The sequence below is a fragment of the Larimichthys crocea genome, chromosome XIX (assembly GCF_000972845.2).
Source record: "Larimichthys crocea isolate SSNF chromosome XIX, L_crocea_2.0, whole genome shotgun sequence".
NCBI classification, from domain to species: domain Eukaryota; kingdom Metazoa; phylum Chordata; class Actinopteri; family Sciaenidae; genus Larimichthys; species Larimichthys crocea.
Window position 1 is genome coordinate 12,561,097 of NC_040029.1, and position 8,979 is coordinate 12,570,075.

Genomic DNA, 8,979 nt, shown 5'->3' on the forward strand with positions numbered 1-8,979 from the left:
AATGAAGGATAAAATGATTACGTAATAGATATGGTAGTAATAATGACAGTAAAATATATGTAGTGGGCGTCATGCAGGATCACAGCAGCAGCCACGATCCACGAGAACCTGCTGGACGACAGAGCACAGAAACTCCGGGAAGTTGGTTAGTAACATGCATTAATGAGACATGTCCACAGATGGAGAGTATGGAGAGATATGCAGAGATATAGATATATATATAGAGGAGAGAGTGGAGATATAGAGAAATATAGAGAGATATATATAGAATTACTATATAGATATATATATACTAGAGAGAGAGATGAGGGAGAGGAGAGGAGAGCGAGAGGAGTTTATACGGGGAGGGGTTTTTCGGTAGGGCGTGTGTGGCTCTTCCCACCATATCCTGCCTGGCTAGGCATAACCCTCAGTGGGGTCCCCCGGCAGTGTAACTCCTATGGCAGCATAAATAAGGGATGACCTGAGCCAGCCCACTATAGCCTTTATCAAAAAGGAAAGTCTTAAGTCTAATTACTTAAAGGTGGTGACCGTGTCTGCCTCGCCGAACCCAGAATGGTAGTTTGTTTCCACAGAAGAGGAGCTGATAGCTGAAGCTCTGGCTCCCAATCTAACTTTGGGAAACTAGAGGAACCACAAGGAAAACAGCGTCCTGAGAGCGCAGTGTTCTAGAGGGGTTAATAAGGATTTTATGAGCTCTTTTAGATAAAGATGGTGCCTGAACCATAGAAGAGGCCTTTGTAAGGAGGAGAAAATTTTAATGCTATTCTAGAATGTAATAGGTAGCCAAGGCAAGGAGCCAAATGGGAGAGATGTGAGTCTCTGATCTTGGTCCGTCAAAACACGTGCAGCAGCATTTCGGAATGAACTGCAAAGTCCTAAGAGACTTATGAAGAGCAGCCTGATAACAAAGAGTTACAATAGTCAGCCTTGAAGTAACAAATGCGTGGACTAGTTTTTCGCATCCGCCTGAAGACAATGCGTCTGATTTTAGCGATGTTATCGTAAGTGGGAAGAATGCAGCCTCGAAATTTGTTTTATGTGGACGTTAAAGGGAACAAATCCTGTCAAAAACACTCCAGAGTCTTTACAGTGGAGGCTGGAGGCCAGGTGATCCCATCTAAAGTAACTAAGTCCTACGAGAAAGAGAGTTTCTGAGTGTCCAATTACAAGAATTCAGTTTTGTCTGCTTTAACATCAAAAAGTTTAGGTCATCAACTTTTTATCATCCTTAAGGCACGCTTGAAGTTAGTAACTGATGGTTGCACAGCTATCGTATATTGGTTCCACGTCAGGCAGAACAATGAATGAGAGTATTCCTAAGAATGTTCCTAAAGGAGCATATATATAATGAATAAAGTGGTTCAAGACAAAACCTTGTGGACTCCATGACTAACTTTGGTTGATGGGGGCTATTGACGAACAAACTGAGATCAGATCTAAAAGTACGATTTAAACCCAGCTATAGGGGCGGTGTTCCCTTTGATGCAAATTCGATGTTCCAGTCTCTGTAAAAGAATTTGATGGTCAATGGTGTCAAATGCAGCACTAAGATCTACAGGACAAGTACAGAGATGAGTCCTTTGTCTGATGCCATTAGGAGGTCATTTGTAACTTTGACTAATGCGGTCTCTGTGCTATGATGCACTCAAATTCCTGACTGGAAATCCTCAAATAGACTATTGTTATGGAGAAAGTCACACAGCTGATTAGCTACAGCTTTCTCAAGTATCTTAGACAGAAAGGGAAGGTTTGATATCGGTCTGTAGTTGGCTAAGACCTCTGGGTCTAGAGTGGGCTTTTTAAGAAGAGGTTTAATTACAGCTACCTTAAAGGACTGTGGTACATATCCTGATAATAAAGACAGATTAATCATATCCAATAACGAATTACTAACTACAGGTAAAACATCCTTGAGCAACCTGGTTGGGATGGACAACGATAAACAACGAACTGAGAACATGCCTGGTATGTTAACGTAACATATTAAGAGTTATTTAGATAACTATAGCATAAAGAACATGCTAACAAGTTTATCAAACCATCAGTGTCACTCCAAAAATCACTAAATCCAATGACATCTTCATCCTCTGTGTCACTTTTAAACAACTCCGTAGGTAGACGATGCGCCGCTTCCTCTTCTACGTCGCTTACATCAGACTCTTCGTCAGTTGCAGTTCCAGTTATTATCGATTAGCTTTTTTTGTTTTCTTCATTTCAGTAAGAGTAACCTCCGCTTTTCGCCAGTCCCTTACAAGTTTCTCGCTAACTCCAAACTTTCTTTCTGCTGCTCGATTACCGTTTTCGGCTGCATATTTCACTACTTGCAGCTTGTAATCTGCAGAATATGATTTTCTTTTCGGTGACGTTTTTTTTCAGCCCTTCTCAGTTGTTTTTATAAGTTACCGCCAATGTTGAAATTATCAACACAGGCCTAGAGCGCCCTCTTGCGGTTTAGTGTGAAAATAACAAGTGAAATGATGTAATAATGTGTTAATAATTTCACACATAAATCGCTCCAGAGTAAAAGTCGCACCCCCGGCCAAACTATGAAAAAAACTGCGACTTATAATCTGAAAAATACGGTAGTATCATAACTTCAAAAATACTTATCACACATATTTCACCTCATTACATCTAGGGTATAAGCACTTAGTAAGCAGGTGAGTATTTTTATCTTAGCACAACTTACCTTATATACATATCAGGATCAAACTTTACCGCATCGTATCGATAACTTCGCAACCCGAACAATTCTCGCGCGTAAACATGAAATAAGTCTGTTACTTTGCGATCCTACTGGAAAGAAATGCTTGTCGAAGGTTCCTAGGTCCATAACGAATATGCACTAACCCATAGACATATACACATAGACGCCGCATTGAGCGCTGAATCGTACGTTGACGTCGCCGCCATATTGGATGTGGCAGATCTGCTCGTAAACTAATACAAGGAAATGGACTGAACTTCATAAAGCGCCTTTCTACAAAGTTCTTTAAGTTAATGCCTCTTATACACCCATTCACACACACACTAATATATCTGGGAAACAAACAGGCACCAAAAACAACGTATGTAACTTTTAAAGTGATGATTATATGTGTGTGTGTGTGTGTGTGTACTATATATATAGTATGAATGGTATGGTATGGTACGGTATGGTATGGTATGCATGGTATGGTACTGTATGGTATGGTATGGTACGGTATGGTATACATGGTATGGTATGGTACGGTATGGTATGCATGGTATGGTATGGTATGGTATGGTATGGTATGGTACGGTACGGTATGGTATGCATGGTATGGTATGCATGGTATGGTATGCATGGTATGGTATGGTATGGTATGCATGGTATGCATGGTGAAATTTCATCTATTCAACTCATTCCTACCCTTATCTCTGCATCCTGAATGTATCATTTATACCAGCTTTTTGAGGGTAGTGGTTACAATGGGAACAGCACTGATCTGTGTTACTATGAAAGAAAGGATCAGTTGTATCCCAGGAGAAAGGTTAATACTGCAGCAGAATAATGAGCTCTGCAAGAATGACTAGAATGATAGTCACCTGATTGCGGTCAGGTGACTATCATTCTAGTCATTAAACATTTATGGGAACACTTTACTTCTTTCTAAATCACACAAGTTCTTTGGAACTTTGTCAGATCATGGTGGGATCACAGGGGTCATCAGGTTTTTACACAGACTTGTGGAGTTCATGTCAGCTCAAAAGGGAACAAACCAAACTGGTATTATCATTATTAATGAAATAAATATTAGGGTTTCATCTTCACCTCTAGTGCTGTTCATTTCATTTTATTCTATTTTGCCTGGAAGAATACATCTGAACAAAGATGCATGCTTTAAGTCTTTATTGTGCTTTGAACTGGGTCACATAATGCATCTCGTAGTCCGTGTGGAGGCTTATTTGTTGCAGCCGTCCCAGTTGCAGCAGCTGACCTTCAGACCCTGAGTCATTCCCAGCTTCAGGCACTCCACCATCTTGAAGCAAGACTTGTGGAACGTGTTCTCTGTGGAGAAATATTAGAAATGTGATGAATTACATTTCCATTCTTCCTCTGGCTTTTTATTCATGCGTGTGTGAATAGCTCTAGCACTGTGATATGGCAATATTGATAAACTGTATTGGAGACTATTCAAAGTGATTTATAGGGGAAAGAAAAAAAAGTACATTACATATGATCTTTATCTCATATTTAATATGGGGGCAGGTCTCAACCTAACTGAGGTGAATGACAGGAAGCACACAGCACTCACGGTGAGGGGCAGGGTAGGTAATTTTGGCACAGGCATCCATCTCTGGAGGACAGGTCTCCACAGTCTCCACACAGTCTCCACTGTCAGGAGCCTCACGGACACAGTTGTTACACAGCAGAGCCTCACCTACAATACAAGACACACGGCAGCGACGATGTGAAAACAATATACATGGAATTGATTGAGTTGTCTGACAGTTCATCAGTAAACAGCTAAGATTCCTTCAGTAGGTCAGCAGTTACCGTAGGTGACGGCCACCAGGAGCAGGAGAGCAAAAGCAAAGACCTTCATTTTCTGTTTTTTTTTTGCAGATACCTGCAGGGAAATCAAATCAAATAAATGGAGTTAACACTGAGAGCTTGCATAGCCTGTCCGCATTTAAAAATGATCATTTTATAGGGGCAGTGTTTAGCTCAGATGGTAGAGCAACCGCCCCATGTGCAAAGGCTCAGTCCTTGCTGCGGAAGCTCAGGGTTTGAATCAACCTGTGGTGAGTGACACTTACCTTCTGAACCTGTGCAGGTTGCTGTGCACCTCTCCTCTGCCCCCTCTCTCCTTTTATACCGTTTCATCAGACTGCCACATCACTGATAGTGCTCTCTGCTGTGGGAAAGTGCCCACACTTTTGGAAACATTTCAACTAGAATTTGTCTTTGTGGAGGAAAACAAACTGAGGCAAAGAAGTCTATTTGTTCAGAAACACACCGGTTGTTATAATGTTTAATGGAAGTGTTGCATGCATCTAGAAAATATCCAACAATGGAGGCAGTGTTGCACTGCAGTGGTGCAGGCTGCAAAGAATCAAAAAGTTAAATATGCATGCTGCATGCTGAGCCGGATGTGAATTGTGAAAAATAAGGCCTGGCCTCCTCTGCTGTGAGACTCGACTGCTGTAAGAATGAACCTGACTCAAGCAAAAACACCAAAGCACAGAGATATTACATCCTCAAAGAGTGGTGAGCTGACATGGAGCATGTGTGATGATCTAATTCTGCCCTCTGTCAGACACTCGAGGCAAAAACCTGGTTTGTTTTTTTTTAAGCACAGCACAATATTGAAATTTTGGATTATTTTGCTCCAATAACTTTTTTCACCCAAAATCCACATTTAGGCATATGATTGACCTCACTGTGTCTGTTTGTGTCTGCAGATTTCACCAAAAGTTAACATTGCATAATGCCTCATTTGCATATTTAAATGCTGTATTCTCAAGGTTTTTACAGAGGGCTTTGTTCATATCCAGATAAAATGCCTGTCAGGTCGTCCAGCTGACACTAGAACAGACAAACTTGACATTAAGATTAGAAAACTGAGCGTGTCAGGAGTCTTTTTTCCCAGGGTTCACACAGTGGCTGTACTCACCAGATTAATGAACCAGTATTTCATTCTTTATTTCTTCTCTTCTGGTCTTGTTGAGCGACACATTTAGCCAACAAGTTGTAAGGAGACCGTTGCTGATGTCACCACTTGTAATTTCTAGCACTGCTGCTACTAACTAATTATAATACAAATAAAACATTAGTATTAATGCAGTTGTACAACACTACTGTTTGGAAACTTTGGGTTTTAACAACATGGAGGGAATTCACACTCTCAACATATTTAAATTGCACTACGTTTGGATCAAAAGAAAGAAAGAAAGAAAGAAAGAAAGAAAGAAAGAAAGAAAATTTAAAAAAATCAAACAAGCATTCAACAGAACAAAGAAATACAGAAGCAGACAAACATTTGGATTCAACAGAACAAAGAAATACAGAAGCAGACAAACATTTGGATACATCTTCTCATTCTCACATACTTTGTAGATTAACAATAAAATAACCGAAAACTATGAAAACCATCAAATAACACATGGAATTATGTGTAAACAAAGCAAAACATTTTTTATGTTTTAGATTCTTTTGCTCTGATGACAGCTCCGCTCACATATGTTCATTCCCTCAATCAGCTTCATGAGGTCGTCACCTGAATGATTTAATTAACAAGTGTGCCATGTCTGTTATGGAATTTTCTATCCTTAGGTTACACGAGGTCACGTGTGGGCCTTGAGGTCCTCAGCATTATTAGTTGTTTGGCTTTGGTTGAGAACAACAGTTGCCAGTCTATCTCAACACTGTGGTGACCAGGCTCAAAGAGACCTGTTGCTGCATTCCTAGTCATAATAGATACCTTGCCATTGACGTTTCTTTAACATAAACAGACATCTGTGTCTCCAGACTTGAATATGCTGACAATAACACCTCCATGGGTAAAGACATTCTCTGACTAATTCTGGGCGTATAGTATTTGTTATCTTGGAGTTTAAAGTCGATCCACCAGCATGACTTCTGCAGAATGTGATACAGACTCAGGCACTTCTGATGAACTTTGAGAGTGTCTCTAATTCTTTTTGGCCAAGTGATAATAAATAATACAGCATAAGACATCAGAGGCTCCTGAACACTTTCTTCCCTCCTGACCTCACCATTGACCTTTGACTTCAGCAATTTGTCCACAACAATGTCTAAAGTTAATTAGTGGAATTTCTTGTCTTCTTAACGTGTATGATATCATCAGTTGATGTTCATGTTGATGTATGTGTTGGCATACAGTAAATATTTAAGCAATTCATATTATGACAAGAACCACTCAACTAAGAGACAGTCCATCATTACTTTAAGACATGAACCTTCATAGTCATTGAATGTGTCTTCAAGGTCAGTCATTGCTTAGGTCAACAAATACAATATTAGACCAGTGGAAATCTGGACTTTGAGTCCAAATCTGAGACTGTTGGAGGAGGTTTGATGGTGTTGGTGGTGCTTTGCTGTTATTTTTATGATTTTATTCCGAAGATTCAAAGCACACTTAACCTTAAATTTGTTTTTCACCAGGACAAAGCCCCATGTAAGGTCTATTTGACCCAAATGGAGAATGCTGCATCAGATGACCCGGTCTCAACAATCACCTGACCTGAACCCAAATGAGATGATTTGCTGATTGAGAGTGTGCAAATCTGTCATCAAAGTAACAGGTGGCTACTTTAAAGAATATACAACATAAAACATACTTTGCTTTATATACATTTCTTCTGTTTACTACATAATTGTATGTGTTATTTCATAGCTTTGGTGTCTTCAGTTGCAGCAAATACTGTACGTGAAGAAACTGTAAATGTTTCTACAGTTAGATGTGACAGAAAGAGTTCTGCTGTTTGAGCAGCTGTCCATGAATCCAAGAGTAAACTGATCGTCTTCATAAAGAGACATGAATAAAAATCAGAGGGTGCTGCGTTGGCATGAGTGAAAAAAGCAGAGTAACTGCGAGTGTGTCAGGTTATAGTGTAGACGAAGGGCATGAATATGATCACATCACTCATTTCATGAGTGAAACTTCAGTGCTTTGTCTGAACCAACACTATGCTTCATTTGTATAGGTCAATAATAAGATCCATCAAGTGAATCGCGTTCCACAGAGAATTTCAGATTTCTGAGATTACTCTGTACAATATACCTCGAAATGTCAGTTATTTTACAGTCTGTACTTGTGATGAGTCATAGGGAATGTTGTCCCGTTGTTCATTTGACTAATCCAAACCGTGGATGGAGAAGCAGTTAATGAGCTCTGCAGCAGTCTGCTGAGTCAGCAGCTCCCACTGTGAACACAGCAGGTGCTCTTCAAGGTGAGCAGGTCCACGGATTACTGATTAACCCTCATCCCACCGTCTGGAGTACCCGCAGACACCACAGGTTACATTTTCTGTCAGATGTCACGGGTGCTGCAGATTTAATAGAAGCAACAATCATGTTTGTTATGCGTCTTAATTTAGTATAATGCACCTGAATGCTGCTCTTTCTGAGGTAAGGTGATGTTCAAAGTCAGAACCAAATGGTCAGTGATCATTTGTTTTTTCATGAACACACATTACATCAACTACATAACATTTCATGTCCTTCTTACAGTAGTTTCTACAGCTTGTTTCTTACAGTAGTTTATTCATCAGGTCCACAGGGACCTCACTCTGTCATCCTTGTATATTCATAATCATATTAATATTTATGCTTTGGAAATTTAGGAAAAAAAAGAGAAGAAGCAGATTGTTGGTGTGTCAGAATTAATAAATAGATCAGATACACAGACTTCATTTAGACATGTATTCCTTTAGGTATGAGCAGTAATGACTTCATGATCATTGATCTGCCTTCTCTCCAGAAGTTTGGAAACAGCTGTAAAACCTGATATATATTTAGACTGTTTTTCTCCCATCAACCATCATCAAATAACTTCAATAATTTCTTAATCTAAGCCGTCAACTAGAACAATATCAAACCTTCCCTTTCTGTCTAAGATACTTGAGAAAGCTGTATCAGTTGTGTGACTTTCTCGGTAAGAACAGTTTATTTGAGGATTTTCAGTCAGGATTTAGAGTGCATCATAGCACAGAGACCGCATTAGTCAAAGTTACAAATGACATCCTAATGGCATCAGACAAAGGACTCATCTCTGTACTTGTCCTAATAGATCTTAGTGCTGCATTTGACACCATTGACCATCAAATTCTTTTACAGAGACTGAAACATCAAATTGGCATCAAAGGAACCGCCCTAAGCTGGTTTAAGTCATATTTTTCAGATTGATCTCAGTTTGTCCATACACACCAAAATAAGTCATGGAGTTCCACAAGGTTTTGTGCTTAAACCACTCTTATTCATCTTATATA